Source organism: Uranotaenia lowii, chromosome 2 (assembly GCF_029784155.1).
Source record: "Uranotaenia lowii strain MFRU-FL chromosome 2, ASM2978415v1, whole genome shotgun sequence".
Taxonomy (NCBI): domain Eukaryota; kingdom Metazoa; phylum Arthropoda; class Insecta; order Diptera; family Culicidae; genus Uranotaenia; species Uranotaenia lowii.
The window spans coordinates 99,990,798-100,007,233 of NC_073692.1; positions in this window are offsets into that span (position 1 = coordinate 99,990,798).

Consider the following 16,436-nt stretch of genomic DNA (forward strand, 5'->3'; position numbering starts at 1 on the left):
TATTCATAAATGAAACAGTTAGAAAAGCTGCTAACACTTTGTCATAAAAAATACAGCAATTTCAAACAATTCAAAAAAAAACATTTAAAACGTTTGATTCAGTTTGCTTTGCTAAAGCCAATTTGGATCAGATGATTAATAGACTTTTTCTTTGCTTCCTCTCGGTTAACCGATCTTGCAGTTGATTAAGTTTGATTGATATTCTTCATTAATGAATTAGATTACTCAAAACTAATGCACCACAAATTCCTCTCCTGCAAATGAATGATCGCGCATTGTTTTACATTCTCAACATCCCGTTGATATATGGCAAATAAAGCTGCAGCAAAAAACAAGCTGAGTTATCCTGGAGTGGTCTTAAAACTCATCAACGCTTGTTGGAAAGTGACTAAAGGCGCTTCCATAATGTCTTACGACCCTTCCCAGTGTAGGTATTCTTCAACGGTCCTTGATGGAGGAGCCTCGTTTGCAATGAATGAGAATTTATGGCGCTTAAATCAATAAACCTTCAGGACTAAATTAGATTTTTCCTTGCTTGGATCATTCTCCGGATCGCCAACTGAGGCCCGTCTCCCTGATCCTGACCCATCGGTCTCATTGTGGAGGTGCAACAAACCAGAGGATCTCATCAAATATCCATAAAGTGTGGCAAAAGTGCATCCCACGAAGGACTTTGTATATGGGAGTCAATTGCAAAAATCGCAGCTCGATCACGACTCGGGCCAACCAAAGCGAGCGAAAAAATAATAAAAATAATAAAAGAACAATCTCGGAAACAAAATTACGGAATCGCCGTGTGAAATGGAGGCTCTGGAAATGAACAAATAAATAAATGGGAATTTTTATAAAATAATTTATCTAATTTGTTTACTTTATGTTGTGGCGTCTCTCGTTCCTTTCGAGGTTCCGGATGGCTTCGTTCGGCTTTTCTGCCGTTCAGATCGTTTATGCAAATTCGGGACAGGATTTAATTTTCCAATTTGGAACAAGCCGCTCCTCCCCATGCTGGAGCTGCCTTGCGAAACGAGTAAATCATGGCGCGTATTGGGCGCATACGCCTCAAAATTGGGAGAAGCGCCCCAAAATTGAAAACATAAATTTGCGGTCCCCATCGACAGGTTGGAAATATGGGTTTAATTTCGATCGGTGTTCGAATGTATGAATCAAGACAAGAAAAAAAAAACGAACAATAACATAAATTTGGAGAAAACAAACAAACCGTACCCTAATGCTGATTGGACGCTCGAACTGTGAATAAATGCGTTTTGAGCTGGACTCAAATTTATGAATTGTAAAATGTTTTCAAAATTAAATCAATATCAGTTAAGTTATCTTATTTAGTTTCAAATAACACAACTTAAGTTTTAATTCAGAGTATAATGAAAGACATCTCTCATCAATGTAAGACATTTTTCTTTTTCAATGATAACATTTAATCAAAACAATTTAGTGTATTTTAACATTTTGGCTAACAATTTTTCATAAAGAGCAGGAGGATGTTGATAGAGAATCAAAACAACTGAGCATTAACTCTATTTTGAAATTTGTTTTTATTTTTTACGGTCGTATCTCAACCCAGACCGCATATCTGTTTTAAATCCCTGGAACTAGGTGTGATTGATTCTTATGAAATTAAGTGAATGAATTTATTAAGTCAGGCAAAGAATGTTCACCATTTTGTTTTTCAAAGATAAACTATTGTAAAAAAAACTGTAGAATAAAATTTGTAAAAAAAACATTACTACTAACATTCATAATCCATAATAATAAAAAAAACATCAATAAAATTTAAAACTAGAAAAAACAAATTACGATCATCATTCAAGCACTTACTTAAAAAAAACAGATGTTTCAAATAAAGCTTTAATAACTTTAAAAAGGTGTAGCAAAGTTTACTGGATCAGCTAGTATTGATTATTTTTGAACCATCATTCTCAAAAATATGAGTAGTTGATCGGATTTATCGTAACCAAATTAACAAGAGAAACACGTCCCCGGATCATTTCCTTGACTTCAACGTGCCTCTTAGTTTTTTGCCAGTGTTTGCAGTGCAATCGTTATTTGTTCAGTTGTTCGATAAAACTGAACAAATAACGATTGAATAGCAAATATGAAGAATTCAATCGTTTCCGAACACATTTATCTACAATTTGTATCTAAATAAAAGATTCTGAAATTTAAACTAAATAAAATAGTAGGTTTTTAGACTAATAATAAAAAAATGATAACTAAAAATAATCAACAGTGAATACCATTGACGGTTTCAAAAGATTGCTGTTTTTATAGATTGCAAACCATTATGATAAAAAATATTTAAACTAAGAAGATATTCTAAAAATAACATCGAAGTGACTTGATGAAGAAAATCGCTGAAATAGTAATAACTGACTCACCACCACTATCTCGTGATCCTATTTTGGATCCAAAAGTTTTGAAAAACAGTGTTTAGGTGAATAATCTGCTTAAAGTAAAATGTACTTCGAATATATAATAAAATCACTTGTTTTCGATTAGAGAGATAAAACCCAAAAGTGGCTGTGTATTGACGAACGCACCTTTTTATCTTGTTTACTTTGTTTTCATACAGTTGGTAGCACAGCCACATAGACATATTCGAACTCTTCGAATATAGGTGTGTTCAATTAATTTATATCTTCGAATGCGGCCTGTTCAAGTACATTACAAAAAGAAAAAAAGGCGTCGCAGGCGTCGGAAGGCATAGAAGAGGATGATGTCATGGTTTCTTTGGATGTTTCAGCTTTGTTTCCAAGTGTTCCCGTTGAAGAAGCTTCTAATCTGTTAGAAGATTGGTTGCTTCAACAACACAATGGGAGCACTTGGAGACTCAAAGTTAGAAACTACAAGAAATTGGTGGACTTGTGTATGGGACAAACCTTCTTCAAATTTAGAGATTTGTTCTATAGACAAACAAAGGGGGCACCAATGGGAAATCCTCTGTCTTCATTCTTGTGTGAACTGTTTAAAGCTCATTTGGAGGAGACTCTTGAAAATCAAGATTTATTACCCGAAAAATGGTGGAGATACGTCGATGACATTTTTTGTGTAGTAAACAAAGATTTTCTTGAAGGACTTCTAACATCCATAAACGGTTTGCATGGGAATATCAAATTCACTTGCGAAATAGAAGAAGACAGGAAATTACCTTTCCTGGATATCCTGGCAAGGAGAGATGATGACCTATTCCAATTCGAAATCTATAGAAAGCCGACAAATACCATGAGGCTAATACCGAGCACCTCTAACCACTCGTTCCAGCATAAGATGGCGGCGTTCCACCACATTATCCATCGGATGAATTCCATTCCCCTATCAACTGAAGGAAGAGAAAAGGAACTTCAATATATTTTCCAAACGGCTTATACCAAAGTAGATCCATTCAAGCCATGAAAAGGAAAAAAGAAAGATAGCTTCAACGGAAATCTTTCACTACTTCAACTTCTATTCAGAAGGAGTTTCAACGAAGGTCCATGGAGTTCAACAGTGTCAACGCAGTTGAATTGCGACACAAGTTGATAAAGCTTGATATTGAACTAGTGTTTACTAGCTCTAATAATCAACTGAAATCCATCTTAGGATCAACTAAAGATCCAGTGGATCTCCTTCATAGATCTGGTGTATACAAAATTAGTTGTTCCGACTGTGATAAGGTGTATATTGAACAGACCAAAAGGAAATTGATTGATAGATTCGAGGAACACATGGCTATAGCTAGATCTGACTCAAAGAAGAATTTGGTCGATGGTAAGTATCAATTTTTCCTTAAAATGCCCCTGTGTCGTGATAATTTCACAATTTAGGTTTTTCTTCATTTCAATCTAAATTTTAAAACACTTTCAATAAGGTGTCACCAAGTAGAGAAAAACGAATAAGACAATATTTTCTGACATATCGATAGAGGGGAATCTAAACTATGATTTTAAGCTAAAAAATCCTACTGAACTCGCTAAGGTATGCCTTTCATGGGTATGTTTTATCACGGCCCATGCGCTCGATATAACGTAGTAGGCTGAAAATAGCGTTATTTTTTCAAAACGGCCAATTTTCATTGAAAGTGAACAAAAAGTTAAAAAACATTTTTTGAGCGTTGATTTAGCCCAAAAAATCTGCTCTCAACTTTTATAAAAAATTTCTTTAGTCCATTTTGATTTTCTTTCTAGTCAAAGTGTCTGTAAGTATTAGTGTCTTTTCGGCCTTCGGCTGCTTTCGGGTGTGTTCGGCTTCTAGGCGCATATTAAATATACAGCGGCGCGTATTTGCAACACAGTTTTGTTTTGTGGCTTTGAATACGGTTTTGAAAAATCATGTTTTTAAAGCAACTTAATGAATTTACGTAATAATAAATCATAAGCGTTTGTAGAAAACACTTTCCTTCAACGAGCACACTCGTTTTTTACACAAAATGTACGCGAAATACATAGCAAATCAGAGATTTGCTTAAGTGGGGCATAATAGAGCATGTTCCATAGGGGAGAGAGAAAAACACACCTACAATATAAAAACTATACCAAATCATATTTAAGGGGCGGGGGGAGTAGGGTCTAACGCTTCAAAAAATCGTTTTTTTTTTATTTTTTATTTTTTTATTGTAAATCATTTCAAGAATGTTGTGTCAGATTTTCAAGTCAATTGAAGCAAAATTGTAAAAATTATAGGCCTTTATCTCCTCCTATCTAATAGGTACTGCAAGAAAGCAAGAGCAGAAATTTCAAACGCGTTTTTCTCGAAAGCACATTTATAAAGTCCGTGGACATCGTCATTTGAAAACTTTTTATCCGATTCTTTTCAAATTTGGAACATATTTTCTACATATAAAACCAAACCACAACATTTTTCTTTTTTTTTACTTTTGGGAGATTTTACAGATAAAAAATGGCGGATTTTTTCGTGAAAAATCGTAGTTTTTACTTCAAACAGCCACAAAAATTTCATAAAAAAAATTAATTTAAATAAAAACGTTGGGGTCCAGAAAAACATCTAATAAAAATATTTTGCTCTGATTTTTTGACTTCAGATGATTCTGTGCTGAGATACAGTGTCCACCGCAAATCCTGTTTTCTAAAAGGCATCCTCGAAAGTGCTCCATCACCGGCTCATTTTTCAATATTTTTCTACGAAAAAATTACTAAATGTTCTTTTAACAATGCTTTGTATAATGCAAAAAAATTGAATACATTTGTTTGAACGATAGCTCTAGAAAAAAATCGTGATAATGGTGTTTTTTTTTACCCGTTAGACCAATCCAATAAATTTTATAGCTCGATTTAGTTCAGTGTATGAATGGCGAATTTCACACCGTGTAAAAAAAACCTTGGTGTACATTATCTAAACTTTATTTTGTCCCATAGGGTGTGAAGCAAGATTTATATTAATGAATTGTTCAAAAAAAGACAATTTATGCAAATAGATAGGCATTGCCGTCGACAATCAACCCATTTTAGTATAATCTAAACAAGCTTTATTCTTGTATCGTGCAGAAATTCGGTGTTAAATTTTGCACTGCATTTCATAGTTATGCATTAAACTTTCGTCCTTTCAATTCTTAGATGTTTTGAAATGCAGTAAAATGAGAATTTTTGTATGACCTAACTGCCCTTCTGTGCACTTTCAACGCCCTTTCAATATCACAGGATACACTTATCCCATCACGATTTATGATTGGAAATATAAAGGAGTGCTTCTGGGTAACAGATGTTTTAATGAGTGTGGTAATAAAAAACATCCATTCGATGCAAGTTGGTTAATTTTCAGTCGTTGTGTTGAGTGATCAATAAAAGTTTGTCGTCCTCTATATTGTGTGGTTTGGTCTAAATATCTATTCGAAAACTCTACAGCGTGCTGTTTCAATTATCTACAAAAATGTGGACTAGAATGCCCCAAATGATCTGACTTATGAAAAAGTTATGCGCTGCAGACTGAAATTTATCCTAGGCTTAGTACAAGATCTCATACCAAATTTGGGCCAGATCAGATCACGGGAAAGGGTCGTTCAACGAGCCTAAAGTTTGTGTGGGATTTTGAGATATTTTGTTCGGGAGGAACATGAAAATCCAGTTTTTCATGAATAATTTTGGTCCCTTTCGGAAGATTTCTTTCGAATACGGTTTTTCTTGAAGCCTAAACTATGAAAAATATTTCAAACGAAGGTTGCATTTCGATTCGAGTTAAGATAAAAAAGTTATTAAGCTTCAAAAAAAATAGCTATCTTTTTAAGGGTGATATTCATCACTGTTAATGAGAGACACTGCTTCGAACATTTTGACGCAGCATCAGGTGGTGCCAGGTGGTGCCAGGTGGTTTTGCCAAAAATCAGGACATCGTGAGAAACAGGACACCACTCTGTTGATGGAAATAGTATGTAGCTCTAATGAGATTGCATAAATAAAGGCGAAATACAGGTGCATTAGACTAAGGTTACCATACGTACTCTTTTAAGATTACTTGTTATCTTTTTCGATCGATGAATTGAATGCACTCTTTTTTTGTGAAATTTTCCGGTATGTAATCTTTTTTGTTAAAAGACATTTTTTGAGAGAAACGATCGTATTTCTTCCAATTCAAGAAGATTGTGTTCTTGGTTTTACAAAAATTCCGAAAAATAGAAATGAAGCACTGCATATTTTAGTTTCCTCTCCTTTGTTGCATTCTCCCAACGATATGGATGAAAATAGGATAAATCGGGTTTTTTCGTTCAGAATAAGTTTGCTTTTTGAATAGCAATATTTTTCTATTAATCAAATACAACAATTTATATATCCTGTTTTAAGACAGACTTCTTGCAAACGTCGATTTGCTTCAAGGATTCGTACACAAATTGAAAGTGTTTTTTTACGTTCCACTTAAAAACTACAAGGAAATGAACAATGACTGAAATTGGAAATATTCGGAATAAAGTATTTTAAAACAATCATAATTGCCAGGTGATCCACATTATGGCAATTAATTGACAGGATTTCAATGACTCAAAATATCCTGCCTCCGATTTCTCATAAATCTTTTGAAATATGATTTCAATGTACTCTTTTTTACGTTGCATGATATGGTAACCCTACATTAGACGCCTTAATTTATGCAGCAGAAGTGAGCAGCGTCTTGATAGGCTAGAAGTTTAAATCGAAAAACGCCATTCATATATCATCTGAATCGGATATTACCATCGGATTAATAGTTTATGGGGCTGTTCACTAATTACGTAAGCACATAGGGGGGGTGCGAGGGTTTCACATTTGCTTACGATCTCTTACAGGGGGGGTAGGGGGGTTTCCAAAAATCCAATTTATACTCAGTACCTATTTGTTTGTTAACTTTGATGTTATGTTATTTATCTTTTAATGTCTTTGAATTAATAAAAAAAAATTGCAAGTTCTAAAAAAATTATAGAGAACCAATTCAAACCAACATGCCATCAAAAACACTAAATCAGATTATTAAAAAAGATCGTCGCTTTTTGCTTTACATCATAACAAACTTTTTAAATGAGAAATTTATAAAAACAACAGGGAAATGGCGCGTTGTGTTGTGACACCACGATTTGAATCCATCATTTTTCGAAAATGACTTCATCCAGAAAAAATCTTCAAAAATCAATATAAGGCGCTTTAAATAATGAATTTCTAGACAGTTTTTTCAGTGATAGACAACTCTAAATTTTACAAAAGATTTACCGAAAAAATCTTAAAACTTTATCGCTTACCGCTGAATAAGTCTGAGCTTTTAGGTTAGTCGACAACGTGATTGTCATTAAACATTTTTGCACCAATTCTAGTAGTATAGAATGATATTTTTTTAAAAGATGTTTATGATTTTCAGGTAAAAAACACACATAACACATATAACTTGTGCTAACCACTTCTCTCTTTTTGAAATCGGAATTTAGATTTTATTTTGTTTATTCGATTGTGGAAATTTATTGAAAATTATTGTCACCCCAAACATGTCTTGAATAATGTTATCTTTATTCGTTTATAATATTTCATCTGTTGTTTTGTATAGATTGTGCTTTTCAAATATAGATTTTTAATTTTACTTTGGAAGTGCTTTGCTTTGAAGCATGTATGTCATATTTTTAATACTTTCAAGCTATTTTTGAAAAAAACGTGCCAATTTCTCAAAGAATAAAAAACGTAAGATCTTACTAGGGGGAGGGGGGTTATTAAAAATCTTACTGTGTCTTACCAGGGGGGGAGGGATGATTGAAAATTTCCAAAATCCTGCTTACGTTATTAGTGAACAGCCCCTATTACAAATTTTTCTGATGTTCTCATCATTTAACTACAAATTAGAGTATAATTGTGATACTTAATTGAAAATAAGGACAAATCAGGATTTATAAGACAATTTTTAAAAAATCAGGACAATTTAAAAGTTTTTGAAATATCAGGACGGGCTCTCGAAAATCAGGACACCTGGCACCTCTGCGCAGCATTAACAGTGATGAATATCACCCTGAAAAAAGTTATCTCATTTTTTAAGCTTAATAACTTTTTTATCATAACTTGAATCGAAATGCAGTATTCGGATGAAATATTCATCATAGTTTATGCTTTAAGAAAATCCATATTCAAAAGATATCGGCAGAAAGGGACCAAAGTTATTCATGAAAAACTGGATTTTCATGTTCCTCCCGAACAAAATGTCTCAAAATCCCATACAAACTTCAGGCTCGTTGATTAACCCCTTCCAAGGATTCCGATCTGGCCCAAATTTGGCATGAGATCTAATAATCGGTCTAGGATTAATTTCTGCCTGCAGCGCATAACATTTTACAAGTTTGAAATTTTCCATACAAATTTGGGGCAGTCTAATTTGGACCCTATATAAAAGTGAAAATTGGTTTGTTATTTGATTGTCCAGTAAAATCAAACTATGCCTGTATCTGGGCCGGCTTAATCCGAGCATTCTAGCCCCAAAACCTGAAAAAAATCCGGGGATTGAAATTCAAAATTTTCAACTAAAACCCGGTCAAAATCAGAGAAAACCCGGCCACAATCCTTGAAATGATCATCAAAATTTAAACGAAAAAGTGAAATGAAAACTTTTTTTTATCAATGCTTATTAGTGGCGTTCAAACCTAGTTCAACAATTTCAAATACAAATGCGAGTTTATTTTGATGAAACAAATTCAAAAAAAATTTTTTAGTTCACGAACAAATGATAAATTATGTAAGATAAATTTGAATTTTTGGCTTGATTTTTTTTTAATATGTACTGTAGAAAAATCCAGGAATACACTCTGACTGTATCTTTTGATTTCCGGCAACTGGATTATCCCAGATTTTTTCTCAACAATCTGGGAAAGTCTGGATAAAACCGACAGTTTGGAATGAATCCTGAATCACATTTTAAAGTTTTCTCATAACTCAGATCAAGCAATCAAAGTCTTCCAATACAAGATTCTTGCCAAAATTTTTAAAGTGATCTAGAAGCTATTTTTCAGCTGATTCGATTTCAGTTTGTTTTAGTTTATTTCAACCTTACTTTCCCCTCAACGACGAAACTAACCCGGAGGCTGATCCCTATCGCAGTTCAAAAGGTAAACGTGGTGTTTCTTTATTCTGTTGTCTCGAACAGGCTACCCCAAAGCCAGCCTCTTTCGAATAAAGCTTGGTCGATCCGGTCGATCCGTTATTTTACGGTGGATTGCCAAATGAAGTGGGTTTGGCCTTTTCACTTGTGATTTTAATGGGAAACTAAGTGGATGAGGTTGAGAAGGTTCAAACCAGAAGCTCGGTTTAATTAGAAAATTGGTAGACACACTTTGGCGTACAGCCTCCGGGAGAATATGTTCGGACAAGGCTCTGAAGTTTTCGTTTGGGGAATGATCTCGCGACTTTCCATAGACCAAGATAGACGAAGGAGGTTGCGAAAATTTAATCGATCGTGTCCATCGATTTTGGCAAATGTGTCAGCAAGACTAATGAATGAGTCGCCAGTTTCAAGGATTTATTCCCCTATTTCGAAATCTAATTATAAATCTCAAATTATTATTATCACATGATCAATTTAACTAATGTATTCTATTGACCATATTCAAACTAAAAATATTTGCAGCTAAAACTGTTGAACATTATTTTCATATAAGCCGATCTTATCAAACGATCTTTAATTTATCTCCGAGATAGCTACACGATTTAATTTAAACAAGCTACTCAAAGAGATTTGCCGACAAAAACAGCTTCAACAAACAATCTCTACACTAGTACTAATCGATCAGTCATGCAAAACAGACCTTACTTGAAGAAGGAGGTATGGACCGAGAGGAGAAAAACTCCAACCTGTGAAGTTCTACTCTCCTACGGCTATATCTCGTTTCAATCGATAGGGCCCAATCGATCAATCGATCATTAAAGCAATTAAAAAATTTCGACTACTCGTCTCAGATCGACCTATTTAAAATTGACCCTCTCCAAGATTCGACGGCGGCTGCGTCAAAATAAAGCAGCTGGCTGAGAAACGATCCCGACAAGACTTTGTAGCTTCAAGCCATGAAGGTGGAATGAAGAGAGGTCGAAACAAGAAGACGGGATGGCGGCTCCGAAATTGGCCCACAAAAGGATTGTTAATTTAAATATTTGGCTTTTCGATTATCAATCCGATTAAGATTGTTCGGCAACTAAAGCGGCTCCCGTTGTGAATATTTCTGTTTGTTTGTTGTGTTCGGAGTTTGTTTTTTTTTCTTGTTGAAAAGGGTTTGGTGGGAAGATGTTGACGATCAAAAGATGAGTCCATCATACATATGGCGCTTTATAATGTTTGAATGCATGCAAATCATTAGCAAGTTTTAAAGAACTCGGAACTCAGAACATTGAACTCAAAACTAAGAACTTAGAACACAGAACTCAGAAGCTCAAGAGCTTAGAACTCCGAACTCAGCACTTGGAACTTTGAACTCAAAACTCAGAACCAAGAATTCTGAATACTGAATTGTAAACTTTGAACTCTGAACTCTCATCGCTGAACTCAGAACTAAGAACTTATAGTTCAGAACTCAGGAATTAGATATCATATTCAGAACTCAGAATCATAACTGAGAACTCAGAAATCAGAACTTAGAATTGAAATATCATAACTGAGAACTATGAACTCAGTAAACTGAACTCTGAACTTTCAACCCTGAACGTTCAGAGTTCTGAACTCAAAATTCAAACACTCAAGAACAATGAACTAAGAGCTTAGAAATCAGAGCTTAGAATTCAGAACTCAGAACAAAGAAATCGGAGCTCAGAACTCAGAACTTCTATCTTTGAATACTGAATTTTGAACTCTAAACTCTGAACTTTAAACCCTAAACTCTGAACTCTGAACTCTTAACTCAAAACTCGTAACTTAGAACTTCGAACTCAAGACTCTGAACTCTAAACACTGACATCTGAACTGAGAACTCAAAATTCTGAACTATGAATTCTGAACTCTGAACTCTAAACTCTTAACACTGACATCTGAACTTAGAACTCAAAGTTCTGAATTCTGTATATGTATGTATGTTGGTTATTCACCATGGGTGCACGGATCCACCGCAGTTTCTGCCTAAGTAGGTGCTCACATGTATTCTTAGATTATTGAGTTCGACAAATCTCCAATACAGCGCGCGTACACCATATTTGGACCCCATTGCTTCGTATGAACTGTTACGGAGTGAGTATTTTTATGTAAATGTGCGTTTAATTTTGGAAGAACGAGCCAATCAGGTTGGCTAGTTTACTTACAGGTATTCCGGCATCCGTGTATATACCTGGCCAACTGATTAAACATTCTTACATCTTACCTGTTAGCCACTAATGAGATTCGAACCCAAAAGCTCTGTTGCTGATACCGGGAATCGTACACAGTACGCCTGGCATACTAAAACCAGACTCGCGCCAGCCTTTCCGCTTGATCACATCGGCGCTTAGAACTCAAAATTCTGAACTCTGAGCTCTAAACTCTGAACTCTGAACTTTGAACTCAAAACTCTGAGAATCAAGAAAATAGAAATCAGAACTCAAAGCTCAGAGCTCAGAAATCAGAGCTCAGAACTCAGAACTCAGAACATGGATCTTAGAACTCAAAGCTTTAAACTCTGAGCTTAGAACTTAGATATCTAAGATTCAAGAAAGTAAAACTCAGAACTCAAAACTTGAACCTCAGAACTCTAAAGTACATTGAGCTCAGACTTCAGACATGAGTATTCCGAACTAAGAACTCTAAGCTCAGAACTTAGAACTAACATTCCGGAATTCAGAACTTATGTTTTACTCTAAAATTTGAATTCAGAACTAAAAGCTGAAAACTCAGAATTCAGTGTTTCAAGAAAGCGGAACTCAGAACCGAAAATTTTGAATTTATCACTCAGAACTAAAAAATTAAAATTCTGATTCAACTCAGAACTCATAGCATAAATTTTAGAACTCAAAACTCCGAAGTCAGATTTCAAAACTGGTAACTTTGAATAAGGAACATGGAAAGCAGAATTCAGAGCTCAGGACATTGAGTTCAGCAGGCTTAGTTTTTATTCTCTTTTCTTTGATCGCGAATTCAATGAAAAATAAGTTAATGTATTGCTTCAATAACATTAAACAATCTAGATAATAATCTGCATCTTCAAAACAGGAAAGTTTGATGCAAATGTGCAACTTTATTATAAAAACAAGAAAATATTAACCAGATAAATAATCATCCCCAAGGCTAGTCAGTCGCCTCTAGCTGTCTTCGATGGGCAGTCTTCGAGCGTTGAGTCGACTCAAACAAATTTCTCCACTGCCCATTACATCAAATTCATTAATTACCCGCACCTCTGCTAGCCACGAGCACTCAAACGGGGTCACACTGGGGGCATCTCCTTCGGGGCTCATCGAAAAATTAAAACAGCCCTGAAGCGTTTTCCTCGAGTTAACAAGCAATAATTCTCGTCGTTACCGACTGTCACCAAGATCCACCTTCCGTTTCCTAAGAAGGAACAAAAAAATGGGCAGCAAAAAATGCAAGCCTTCCTTCCCGATCGATGCCTTCAGATAAAGCACAACCGAGTTAAATAAGTTAACCTTTTTATGATCGAAAGTTGGAAGCTACGCGCTGAAGCAATTCTGTGGAGCGCAAGAAAATAGCATAAATAAAACTCCCATGCTTGATGTTTAGTCCCGGCAACGGCTTCGACAGCAATCCTCCCATAGAAGTTTGCATAAAACATAATGTAATTTGCATTTTAATTAAAATTTAATTAAAACCTCTCTTATCGATCGCGATGTACTCGGACTTCAGGCGGAAAAATGACAAAAACATTGGAGCATATTCCTTTGGAAATCGCCGAGCTGGCTCCCCGTAACCGGATCATGGTTCACCTGACCACGTGGTCTCGCAAGAAGGTACGCAAATAATGCCAAACTTGTGCGCCTCGGCTATCATCTCGTACATTTTACCAACAAGATAAACAAAGCAAATTGCCGATAAAGAGGAAGATTCCTGACCTGATATGTAGAAGGAGACTTGGAATGTAGTAGCAAAAAGGGCGTTCACGATGAAAATTTCTACACGAAATAAAAATAGGCCGGATGAATCGTTTGGGAAGTGCAAAAAAAATAAGCTGAGTCTGGTTGACTCATTATCACGTTCGGAAGGGCTTTGGAATAGTTGCAACTTTTTTGCTCGAATAGAATATGAGAATTTTGGAAGGAAAACAATTAATATTAATGGCTTTACATTAATCAAACCGTGAAACATCACGAGAGAACTCCACTTTTTATTTTAAGGAGAAAATTTCAATTTTCTAGCTATCCTAGCTATGTGAGTAAAAGTTATAGGAAGTGACAAGCTATTATGTTTAACTCTTTGCTTGTTACGTAGCAAAAATAGGTTAATTGGATGGATACTTATCAAGTCCCAGTCAAGATTCTCGTCGCCACGAGTCGTTCGCCGCCACGAGTTTCTGGGTCTGTCTCTTCCTCGATGTCCTTCTGGATTCCATTCAAGCGCCTCTCTGCAAATCTCGTTCTCATCTTTCAACAGCGTGTGCTCAATCCATCTCTACTTACGTTGACACCGGCGATGTACCTACAGTTGCGTTCAAAAAAGAATGAAATCGCGTTAAGCTGTGCACCCACTTCCAACTTTGACAAGATGCCATTTCTCTCTCGGTTTATATTTTTTCATGAAAATTTCACACAATCTGGTTCAACTATCCAACTAACACTCCACAAAATTTGAAGTCTTTACAATAACGAGCATCAAAGATACAGCTTTTCCCGTAAAAAAGGGAAATTTGGAATTGCTTCACTAAATTTGCTGTATCTTTGACAATTTTCATCGAAAAATCTTGAAATTTGGTCCAAAGATGTAAAAATGTTTGATCTAATATCAGGCTAAGTTTCGTCAAAATCGATGAACGTGATCAAAAATGGTGCCGGATTGAAAATGAGGCTCATTATCGGCCAGCAGACGATTTCATTCTTTTTTGGACGGATGTTTGTATGGAAAACATCTTTATCCATGTATTCTTGGATTTTTCTTTCACAAAACCAAAATTTATCACAAAAAATGTTTTGAATAGCTCAAAACTTCATTCGCACTTTGTTTCGAAAGAGAAAATGTTTCAACAGGGTTAAAAATAAGATGAACAGAGTTTCAGAAATGACCTGCTAATAATACCGAAAAACAAATTTGATCCACAATTAACGCGAATATTCTATTTGCTCTTGTGTTTCATTATCAGCTCTGTTGCAACAATTTTTATTTCTAAACAAAGCAGGAATGAAGTTTCTATCAATTTACAACATTCTTTGTGATAAATTTTGGTTTTGTGAAAGAAAAATCCAAGAATACATGGATGAAGATGTTTTCCATACAAACATCCGTCCAAAAAAGAATGAAATCGTCTGCTGGCCGATAATGAGCCTCATTTTCAATCCAGCACCATTTTTGATCACGTTCATCGATTTTGACGAAACTTAGCCTGATATTAGATCAAACATTTTTACATCTTTGGACCAAATTTCAAGATTTTTCGATGAAAATTGTCAAAGATACAGCAAATTTAGTGAAGCAATTCCAAATTTCCCTTTTTTACGGGAAAAGCTGTATCTTTGATGCTCGTTATTGTAAAGACTTCAAATTTTGTGGAGTGTTAGTTGGATAGTTGAACTAGATTGTGTGAAATTTTCATGAAAAAATATAAACCGAGAGAGAAATGGCAGCTTGTCAAAGTTGGAAGTGGGTGCAGAGCTTCACGCGATTTCATTCTTTTTTGAACGCAACTGTACTTCCTCATTTGAGATCCAGTTGCCAGGCCACCAAGCGCGGATGATATTCCGCAGACAGCGGTTTACAAATACTTTCAGTTTTCGCGTCGTTACCGCATATGTGTACCAAGTTTCGCACCCGTACAGCATTACGGATTTGACGCTTGAGTTGAAGATTCGAATTTTCGTTCGTAAAGATATCTGACGTTCCGGAGACTCGCAAATGCAAATCGGGCTTTTCTGATCCGGATTTCGATGTCTTTCCCGGTACCACCATCAGGCGCTATCTGTCTACCAAGATACTGGAAGCATCCACTTTCTCGACTTGTGGCCCAGCTACCATGAAACTGGAGGAATGTCCTGTGTTGATCTCCATCGACTTGGTCTTTCCGACATAGACTTTGAGACCTGCTGCCTTGGAGCATTCGGTGAGGTCTTCGAGTTTGCTCTGTCTGCATGTCTTGTTGTCTTTGGGCGAGCAAAACAATATCGTCAGCCAGGTTAAGGTCGTTCAGTTCCTCCATTGTTGAAGGATTGCACGGCAATCCTCGGATCTGGGCACAGACGATCGATCCAGTCAGAATCTCGTCCATTACGATGAGAAAAAGCAGCGGTGATAAGATACATTCCTGTCTCACTCCAGCAGTTATCGGGATAGGTTCGGACAAGACCCATTGTGCAAGACCTTGCACGAAAATGCCTCGTATTGTGCTTCGATGAGATGGACTAGTTTCTCTGGGTGCTACTACCGAAACCCGGGAAACCCCCAGGGCACCCATCATCATACAGACCCATTTGTCTGCTGGACACCCTTGGTAAGCTACTGGAGAGGATAATATTAAACAGACTTATTATCTACACAGAAGGCGGAAGTGGACTGTCGGACAGACAGTTCGGTTTTCGGAAAGGGAGATCTACGGTGGACGCCATCCGTATGGTGACAGGGTACGCGAAGCGCGCATATAAAAAGAAGCGAACAGGTGTTCGTCACTGCGCCATCGTGAAGATCGACGTTAAGAATGCCTTCAACAATGCCAGCTGGGAAGCGATTGCCAAAGCGCTTCACAGGATGCTTGTTCCCAATACTCTCTGCAGGATAATAGGAAGCTTCTTCGAAAATCGAATCCTGACGTACGAAACCGAAACTGGGATACGATCTACTGCCCTAACAGCAGGTGTTCCACAGGGTTCCATACTCGGTCCTGTGCT